Here is an 11,165-nt window from a genome sequence, read left to right on the forward strand (position 1 = left end):
AGGGGGGAAAACACATCCTTATAGTCCAAGCTTAGCAGCACACAAAACAGCACTACAAGTTCAGGTTCCAGGAAAGGATGATTTACAACAAACATCATTTTATGAAGGAGTTCTCCTTGCTCAATGGTTTTGTGCTCTGTTTCATGCTCATATCAGATTACTTAAAAGGATAAAAATAAGTTGTACTCCTGTCAGTCATGCATGCTAGAGGCAGCTCTGCTGTGCCCATGAGAATTTCACTCATTTTCTTGTGTTCGGCAAGGATTCCGGAAACGTACAAGAAAAACAATCTTCTCTACAGTGAAAAGTGAATCTTTTCCAAATTCTAGTCTGGATGAGAATTAATTATCCTCAGTACAAACTGCAGAGAAGTAACGAAGCTGCACTAGTTTAAGCAGTTTAAGCAAGAGAATAATACAGCATGCCAAATGTTTACAACTGACAGTGTATAAAATAAGAACAGACTGGCACCCAGGGTGTAACTACATATTATGTTTTTTTCAGCAGCAACTACCCTCCCACACACACTGACACACAGAGGGGGAGGGGGAAAAAACCAAGATCCTCACAAGCTACCCAGCCCATTTTGGCAGTATGATTTACAGTGCAGTAGCGTAAACACCTGCCTGTATACACAAGTGACAGGATGACAAACTTTAGGACACGGAGAGAAACAAGCAACCAGGAACTCCAGGTGGTTTCACTACCAAATAAAAAAAAAAGTAACATGCGACTAAACCCTTAGGCCATAGCCTGGTATGCATTTAAACTAGAATGGCTGTCTTAGTGTGCATCAAGTTTCAGCTCGAAGTAGCAGAATTAAGTTTCAAACAGGGAAATTACAGTTATAAAATTTTATTTGACATATAAGAAAAATAGACTAAACAAATATGAAAAGCAAATGCATCTGCTTAAGCCATAAGCACATTTYAGAATATGATATACTTCAGTTGTTGCAAATGGAGTTGATCTCGGTTGAGAAGTTTTTCTCCTATTTAATATACATTTTCATGAACTTTTGTAGCAGTGTGCTTTGAGATGTGCTGATAAACAGTAATATACAAAGCAGGTAAAGAATTGAGCTTGTAACAGTAAGTTTCAACAAGAATTAGTCATTCCAAGTTCAGTTACAAGAACAGAAAATAGCAACCGGAAGTGCTAGGCAATGTTTATACCTATGTCTTCTCAAACTCTCTCAGTACTTCTGGTTGATTACGGAGGGTGACTTGAAATAAAAACTTCTCAGAGCTTGTGGTTCAGTATTTAAGAATTATTCATTAACATTCACAATGGGTTAAAAAAAGAAAAATAAGACTTTTACCTGTTGCTTTAAAAATCTGTATATTCTACAGGCTCTTCTAGATTCTTTTTTGGTTTGTGGGTACCTCATTCAAGAAGGTATACTACTTTACTGTATGATACCCTCGCAGCAAAAATGGAAGCCRTTGCCCTCCAGTTTGATGAAGCCCCATTAGATATTCAGTGTGAGAAAGAGAGGCAGCTTAACACCACCCAACAGTTCAGAGGTATTCAAAGCTACATTAAGGCCTTTGGGGATATTCTTACCAAATCTGACAGGGCAGTACCTCCACGCAACAGTTAATACATAGTTTTAACAGTCTTATTTGCTACTGTATATCCTGAAGGTAAAGTACATTATAGTACATGATCAGTTAGTAGTATTTGTGAAAGGACTGCAGCCCCGCAATCCCAGAGTAAATCTGGTATGTGTAGACACGCTAACTGAGAAAAGATTGAGTACTCTGAAACTGGTCTGTTATGCCTCAAGCATAGGAAGAAGACTGATTGTAAAGATGAGTGAGGATGTCAGGCAGCAACTGATTGAAGTGAATAAGGGAATTAATTATGTGCTGTAATTGCCAGCCTAAGGTTTGTATAGTTTTCTTGGTACTGCAGGCCAATTTCTCCTCCACAACCCAACTCCTCCCTTTGTGGAAGGAAAACTAATGGACTCCATAAAGGGTTCTCTAGCTACTCAAAGTTCTGGTTTATGCTGTATCTATGAACTGAAATCCTCACCTACCTGCCCACACAAATGCCCTTACCACTGATCAGCTTCTAAAGCCAATGAGCTTACCGATAGCCACTGCCTGCTCCGTACAGAGACACTTCCAGGTCTTCAGTCTGCTCCAGTCTTCCTGAACCAAGCACTGAGCAGAAACCGAGCTTCCAAGATAAGAGTGCTGATGTAGGGCCACAGCAGACAAAACAAGATAGGAGCATGCAAGAAAATGGATAACCTATTTACAGGAGAGCATGGTGGCATGGGCTGGGGTCTTTGTGGATATTGGTAGAAAAAGAGTGCAAAGGCAAAAAGGGTGAGTGGGGAGAGGTTAAGCTGTACAGTGAGAGGAAGAGAGACTGAAATGGGGGCATGCCTCTTACTGTTTATCAAACACAGCACGACATAGAGGCTGAGAACTAGTAATGGTAGTATCTGAGCAAACTAGTCTGGGAACCCTTCACCTTGACAAAATGACACTGTATTTCTGCAGCTGCCATACAACAGGACAGAGGGCGTACCTCTCCATCCCACAGCAGGCAATTCTACTCTACTCAGTTGAGCTGGAAATCAAGTAAATGATTTGACAAGGTAATAAAGGTACCATATAGTTAACTCAGTATCTCATACAAGTACTATTACAGACTTTGGTCAATATATTTTATAATACAGATTTAATTTAGACTTCATGTGAACAAAATTCAAAGGCTGCCTAAGTTAAGGGACTGACATGAGCCAGAATGATATTCTGAAACTTTCCTGTTTCCTCAGCTGCTCACGTCAATATAGAATTAGCAACACTTTGAATTCACTTTGCTAACTGATTGACATAGTAARCATAACAGACAGAAAGAGGAATCAAACAGCCAAGCAAAAAAGGGGAGGCTGAAGTAGACAAGAAACTCTACAATGTTTCACACATTAAGAGTCAAACAGAGCAAGAATGCAGGTCTTTCAGCTACTTTCAGAACATTCCTCAAAAATACTACAAATGAGACCTTATTAGCATGCCTCATGGCTGCACCACAGGCTAACATTGAAACTTTGCTTCCCTTTATAGAGTCCTAAATAACTTGTATTTATCCCAATGGGAGTGGAGGCTCCACGAGATACTGCACTAAATCAGCTTAGAACAAACAAAACCTGCTCCAAGAAACAAAAAAGCTAAGCAATTTGAAAAATAGTTGTATTTGCTGCTCTAAAGCCTAAACCTGACAAGTTACACTGATGAAATATAGAAACTCTGACCTAATTTAAAGTAGCTATGCAAAATACAAAAAAAGTTGACAGATTTTCTTAGTGCTTCTTTGCATTAAACTGTACACGCTCTCTTGTGGCCTTGTCACTGGAGAAGTTATCCCAAATGACACCGCTGAAACCTTTTGTAATCATACTGTTACTTCATCTCCTCAGCTTGTTTTTGTCTTAGGTTAAGGAACTACTAATAGAAAGCATTTCATTTAAGATACATCTAAGTAGCTACAAATTATTGTAGATTGTTATTATAGTCCATTTTCCAGTCACCAAAAGCAGTGAATCATTGTCACTAACAGCTAATAAATGCAACCTGGATTTGTTATCAACTTGTAATTCTGGTTTGGGATTTTGTGTTCTTTTCCAGTATAAAGACACAAAAGGTTACCTTGCAAAACAAGTTTTGTTGGCAGTTAACACTTTTGGTTGACATCCCAGCTAGGACCACTCACAATGAGCATTTCCTCTCCAGCATAGTACAAATGCTGGTTATCACTGATTCACATTTAAGCGGTCTCCCCATTTTTCCATTAACCCAAACAACATAAAACAGTTAAAAATCAGGGATTAGAAAACCATTACTCACAGCATTGGTTCCAGAAAAAAGGAAAATTTACAGCTCCTAAAACATGAAGATTCTTGCTAAATTAGTGAATTCAAAGTTACCTGCCTCCTGCAATCCTGAAGAAGTTCATATTAAAAAAATACAAAGATCTAAGTCTGAACGCAAAAGTGATTCCAAAGAGGAATACTTACAAGCTTTCATATATAACCCCCACAACCTGTTAAAAACAAAAAAAACCCCAGCTCCATCCATCAATTATTTTGCTATATTAAAAATATTTCTCATTTTTAGAAGTGTTGACTAATCTTCAAAGTGCAGTCCAAAACACCATTCTTTCAACAAATATTTGCTATTAATCTACATGTTAATATGAACAATATGATTATACATTTTGGGGGTGATAAATTTGTACTGGCTCACCTTTCCACCTACAAAATGTTTTGTATGCAGCCTCATATGAAATTTTTTTTTCCTCCTCATTTAAAAAAAATAAAATAAAACCCAAAAATCAGACTTCACTTTTATGAACATATTGTTGACAGATCATTAGTCTGTAGCCAGATTCCCAGAAAGCTTATTCTTCTTCCCTTCCCCCAAATACATAAAAAAGGARACTGGACCTTCCAAATAAAACCGACAAAAATATCTTCTCTTCTATCACACCTATCCTTCCTTGTCTGAAAAGTAACCAGAAACATTCAATGCCACRGAGACATTTAATCAGAACAGCCACGTAAATGATTAAGTTCAGCTGTTCTGTTAACTCATGAGATGTGTAGTTCACAACACAGACCAAAAGCCCACTTACTGATCACTTCTGCAGGTCTTCACACTTAAACTGACCTTACCTGAATGACTTTAACAATTCTATAGAATTTTGTATGTCCTATTTTGCCAGTACTTCACAAAAATACTTATACAGATTGATGTTCTGAAGGCAGAATAGCACGTTGACTTGTCCATAAGCTTGCTCCTGCTTTGCAATTTTACTTAGCCTTACTGATCATTTCACTCATCTTAAATTCCACTGTCATTTGAACCCCACATGGCATGCCTGGACAAATGCAAGGACTTGGATGTTGTTTTACAGGCTGGGCTTACTGCCAAGTCTGCTCCATGTACTTCCCTGGCCCACTAGGGCAGCTTTAGGCAACAGCTCCCTTATTTACGTTATTGCTGTGTGTGAACAGCCAAACTGCTGCTTACTATTGAACGAGGCACAATCTACTCTCATTTCTCACTTGTTCAACAACAACATTATTTATTTGGCTAATCCTTTGGTGGGATACAAACACCCATTTGCACCTGTAGAACACAAACAAAATGAAAATGACCATGTTTTAAGCAGAGAATTTCTTTTTCTTCTAAAGAAAGACACACTTTATTTCTAATTTTCAGAAATCCATAGGAGAGAAGCATTTGCATAAATACCTTGTACCCTTCCCATCTCCCTCATCCCAACACTCAGCATGTGCTTTCATGCTACAGTGTGCCCATCATTCAGATTGGGGGAGGGGGGCAGAGGGTGAGATGTGTGTATGAATGGACAAAATAAGTGATATTCTGTCAAACAAGTGCTCTTTTTCAAATCTCTGTATTAGTACAAGTCTCAATGTGCTATGTGATGACCCAGGAACCATATGCCAAACCACAGAATTTATGAAATTAGATAAGGTGCAACCACAACTGCCTTGCAACAGCATATAAGACAGTTTGAATTCTGCCAAACGATTTCATCCTGGTCAAGCTTTATCCAAACAGGGAAAACTTCATTTAGCCAGCATAATGTGAAAGAACTTAACACATTTGAACATGTCATCTTTCCAGGATTATCAACTTCAGCTTCAGTCATAGCCATGTTACGTTCTAGGAGCCAGGCAACTCCAACTTCATTGATAACAGATTTACTTTAGCACACATTTTCCTTTGGTTCTTCCTCAGCAGCTCTGTAAGTTTTCTTGAAGTCACAAGGTTCTTGTCACAGACCCTCTATTTTTGGCCAGATGCAGCTGCTTGGTTTTCCCCCCTCCCCTCCATCAGCAGATAATATAACCACAGCTTATGACTGATTTGCATTGTCTCCCTGTGTGTCATTCTTTAATGTGCAATGATACCAGCATCCTTCTACTAGGCCGTAAAATAAAATAACGATGGCAACTAAGTTTGCTCAGGTGGTGGTTCCTATTATATTTAGTGCTTAATACAAAAAAAAAAAAAAGAAAAAGAAAAAGAAAAAACTGTTTAAGTATCATTTATTTCTAGAGTAAGAAACAGATTCAAGCAACTTGTTCATTCATTACTTATAGCGGTACCAGTTGATTCTAGTCTTAATGTGCATGAGCTCTCATTTGTATAGCAAATGTTTACAGACCAGCAAGGACAGCTATATTTATATGGATGGCTCAAATATAGATATTAACCACAAAGTTATCATCTTGCGCAAGTGCCTCTCCCCTATGCATTTATATAGACAATCAAATCCAGACAGAATAAGACGACCTTAAAAAGGAAAAAATTCAGGCAAACTGTACAGGTGTGCAGATTGGTCTCTTAAAAAGACATCAAAAGATCATGTGTCAGAGTTGCTCTTACTTGGCTAAGAAAAGCAAACTCTGCAGCAGTTATGGATCAGAAGTACACGATAACAATGATTTTCAGTGAGAGCAACCCTCAGTCAGCTCACGCCTTGTGTACACCAGTTATTGTCAGTATCCAGCCCTAAATTTCCAGTCAGTCTAAATATGAGACTGCTTTCTTCCCTACCATAACTTGACTTACTTTTTATTGCCTACCTCATTCACCATCTTAGAAAAGAACAGAAAGTTCAAGCATTCACTGCAGACTTCTGTGAATAGTTTGGCCCATTTTCTACTCTCTACCCACAAACCTGACAGCAAAGATCTTATGAATACAAATTTAAGAAGAGGAATACTTCAGATATTAATGATCAAGGCAAGGCTATGAACACTAATATTATGGTGGCATTTCAGTACAAGCCATCAATTTTAAAGACTCTTAGTATACATCTAAATTAAATGACACACATACAGTGCAAATTTTTGCTACCGAGAACTCTGCCTAGTCACCGAGGAAAAATTCAGTGCTAGTCATCTCTTCAAAGCACTTAACACATGGGCAGGAGGTAACTGCTGAGCAGTCCGAGTATCTTATAGATACTAATAGAGAAAGAAGGCCAGATACTTAAACCTTCAAAAGAAAAGCTCAGATATTACTTTGATGGTCACAAGTAAAATGCATATTTTAATCTAGAAATTGAGCAATGACCTTGTAACAGTAAGCTAACGAATTGAAGCAAGAGGAAAAAAACCTCAAAAGAGAAAAAAATTTTTTCCAAATAAACTGTAATTCCAAATCCAGACATATAGTCCTTATTCAGAATGAGGCTCTAGCTCACAAAGATGTTTTGAATCATCACTAAATTCATCACAAAACCTGGATATAAAGACCTGTTTTCTTTTCGTGAGGTAAGAAAGATTGTGAGAAATAATTCTCCAGCAACAAAGTTGCTAAATAGTATTACTTAACCAGATATTAAGTTGCAGGAAATATCAAAAACCTCTTTTCACTTTAAGTTTCATAGTTTCTAAGTAAATAAAACAGACATTATGAACAAGAACTCCATGGAGGATAATTTTACACTTTCCAAAGTAAAAATTTTTCCTGTACTTTTAAAGCACTAATATTTTGGGAAAACAACCCCCCCCCCCAAACTCAACTAAGATGATTACTTAAGTTGAAAGCACATATGTAATAAGATCTTTTCCTTCCCTAGTTCATAATCAAAGAATAAAGATTGATGGGGGGGGGGGGAATTCCAGATATTGTGCTATTCTACTGGTTTACAAGACATCATCCTGTGTCTCTCTTTTAGAAGACTTTGTCAGAAACAACAGAAAAGCTTTAGACAAGACTCTGAACCGCACCATCAACAACTTGTCCATCAAACTTTCCTAAGTAATTAAAGAATTCATTTGCTGGATACCAAACCGCTTGCAGCCTCTGATTTTAAGTCAGTCCCCGTTCCACACACCAACAACCAATAATTTGGGATGTTAGGAGCTCTGCAAGACCCTGATTTCCCAGCTCTGCACTGCATACCCTGAATTCTTTAAAGGCCCTTACTTTGTAGAASTGCATCCCTAATAACAGAAGGTAAACCCTTAAAAAAAAAATTCAGCTAAAGGAACACTCACAGCACTTTATATTTGCTCCATTTTTGCACAGCTTGGCATGTAAACAGTATGCCTCATCCTCAGCAGGGTTTTTAACAGTTGTGAAGACCATATGACAATTTCCTTGCTTAATTTTCCCAAAATTACACTGAAGAGTACTGCAAAATGGTGGGGGGGGGAAAGGGGGAAGTACAGTAAGGGGGGGTGGCAGAGGAAAGAATAGTATTCAATTATTCGAGTGTCACATATTGTATCTCAAAAATYCCTTCATTAAAATATCCAAACATGGTAGAACCTCAAATGCATTAATTTCTGAAGTTAGTTACATGACAGTCTATTTTACTACAGTGTACTGGAACTCAACAATACTGTGATCACAATACTGTGATTCAAATGCCTATTTTGGCATTTCAGATGCAACCGGTATAATGCGCCAAGATGCAATCAGATGCTACTTTCATGCTAAACAAAACAGTTTAGCAAGAAAGAATGCATCAGACATTTGTTTGACTTCAGAGTGCTCTATAACTTTACCTTAGAGCACTGAAGGCCTGGATCATTTTGTCAGAGAAAGATGAAGCTCAGCAGTATGTAGAACTGAACCACCAGTTTTGAGCAGTGAAGGACAAGGACAAGAACACAAAATTATCAGAGCACAAGAGATCTTTGGCCCATTTCTTCACAGATATTTTAAATGCTAAGCCAGATATTTTCAAAAGGTGCTTAGTGCCTAACTTCCTTTTAAAAGTATCCGAAGAGCTTTGGACAATTTCATATTTAGAGACCAACCGAGCAAATTCTGATTTCATTTGACAAGCTATATTAAATGGTCAAGCCCTTTGATTTTAAGTGAAGTATGCTGCAAAGACTGTAGTATTAGACTATGGACTTCTAACCATCTTTCACATGTACCCCTCCTCAGCAGAAACTACATTGTTTGGATCAAGCACACAAGCACTGCTGTAGAACATTAGTCTCAATCCCTGCCACTTAGACAAAACTAATGAGTGCATTAGTTCTAGTATCTTATAAACAACAGAGAAAGTGTTCTGTGTAATAAAAGTTGGTTTAATTTCTCTGATCCCCTTTTTTATGTCACAAAAAAGAGGATCTACTGACTTGGATTAGCATTTTCTTAGTACTTCAGAAAACAAAAGTATGCTAGACTAAATGAAGAAACAGCTCACTTTTGGTTTTGATTAAAAATACATTTAAAAATAAAAATACATATATTTATATAGGTATATTCATAATAGAATAAAATCCTCACAACATTACAGTAGTCTTGGCCAGGTAAAATAAAATGTTAATGTAGATTTCCATGTTATTTCCATGATAAATTAGTATTGGACACTTCTTTCACACAGACTGTGATCTTCATCCCAAACATCTATAGAGATATAGCACAAAGCATATGAGCTTGTCTTCAATGATCATGGAAAACTTGGTAATTTAAATATTATTTACTTCAAATTAAGTAACTTCCCCTATTACCTATATGTTTTACTATCAGAGTACATAAGAAAAACAAAAACAAAACAACCCCCCCCCCAAACTCCTGCATTTATTTTGCTGCACAACTGACAACAGCAACAAGTTATATGGGATTATGAAATTTGCTTTAGGGAGATGTAATAACTTTTGCTCATCTAACTAATATATTTGAATGAGGGGAAAATACAACATTTCCAGCATGAGTCCTCTCTTATATAGAGTCTAGGTCTAAACAGGTAAAATACACAGGCAGAATTAACAGCTAAACTGTGGCACACCTTTTAAGAGAATACTTGGAAGCAGAGACCTGTTCTAACCTTTCCACCTCAAGACCACACCTTTGCACAGCAGGCCAGATCATCTCAAGTACGTTACAAAATAGTGAAATTACTGAGTTATGCACGTGAATGCAGGATTTAGTTCTTATTCAAAGCTACGGCAAATGGATCAGTTCATGATCCGAATATCACATTTACAAATGTACATGTAAAAAAATTTTAACTTATCAAGCATGAAAATTTCTCTCTAGTCAGAGTAATATCTGAACTATTTAAGGAATGCTACCAAAATACAAATGTTACGAATGTGAGTTGAGTAGTATTTCTAGTTTTCTGAGCAACTTGTTTTCTCATTCTTATCTATCGCTGACTCAGTAGCCTGGTTTAAATTATTAGCTTTATGTTAAAAGAATCACAAATAGAAGTTGAGTGACTGCCATTATTTTTGTTGTAATTTGTTAACATTCCCCAGTGTTTCTCCTTTGACTTGTATGCATCCTGTTCATATGGCACCACAATACATTTATTTTGGCTAGCAGAAGTCAGGTCCCCTTCCGAAAAGCATGATCTGTTTTTTTAATTCTCCTGTCTATTCCACTAAGTTGGAAAAATCAGAAAGGAAAATCTCCCTTTCTTCAAAGGAATCTGCAAGCTAAATCTTAGGATCACAAAAGTTAAAGGTGTTTTTAGAAATTAATCAGAGTGTCCACACTGGATTATATACTGACTGCATCAAACAATGTTTTTTTCTAATCCACTTACGCACACAACCAAGTAAGAGAACAAAACAACATGGCTGCATCTTTTAGCCTAGATACAGTCATGTTTCAGACCTATCTTGTCACCTAGCCAGTTAACCTTAAGACAGTGTGCATATCCAATTAAAACTTGTTTCAAGTAGGTCAGAACAGCAGCATGCTGCCATCAAACTCCGGTATAGCCACACACCAAACAGCTGGATCTTATTCATTCCGCACACGATAATTTGCAGGGAATAGTTTTATTTTCTGCTGTTTGAAGGAATACAATTTTTTCCCCAACACGACAAAACAGAATAAAACCGAAACGCTAAAGAGCGTTAGCATATATACCACGGGAACCAAACCGTCGTCGCGTCCCGCCGGGCAAGACTGCGCACAGACACATACACGCGTATACGTGCGCGCAAGAGTTCAGAAAAACACGCCGGCGTAACCACGACGCCTCACAGAGGGACAGAGCTGGGTCAACTCTTCTGCTCTCGGCCGCCCCAAATAAGTCTCTGCTCCAGGTCCCGCGTTAGTGACCTTGTTATGTCAAGCGCCTAATTTAACAGCGGCGCCGTTCCGCGGGCGGGGCGGGCCCCCCCCCGGGCCCCC

This window comes from Apteryx rowi, unplaced genomic scaffold (assembly GCF_003343035.1).
Source record: "Apteryx rowi isolate R43461 unplaced genomic scaffold, aptRow1 scaffold_28, whole genome shotgun sequence".
In the NCBI taxonomy this organism is placed as follows: domain Eukaryota; kingdom Metazoa; phylum Chordata; class Aves; order Apterygiformes; family Apterygidae; genus Apteryx; species Apteryx rowi.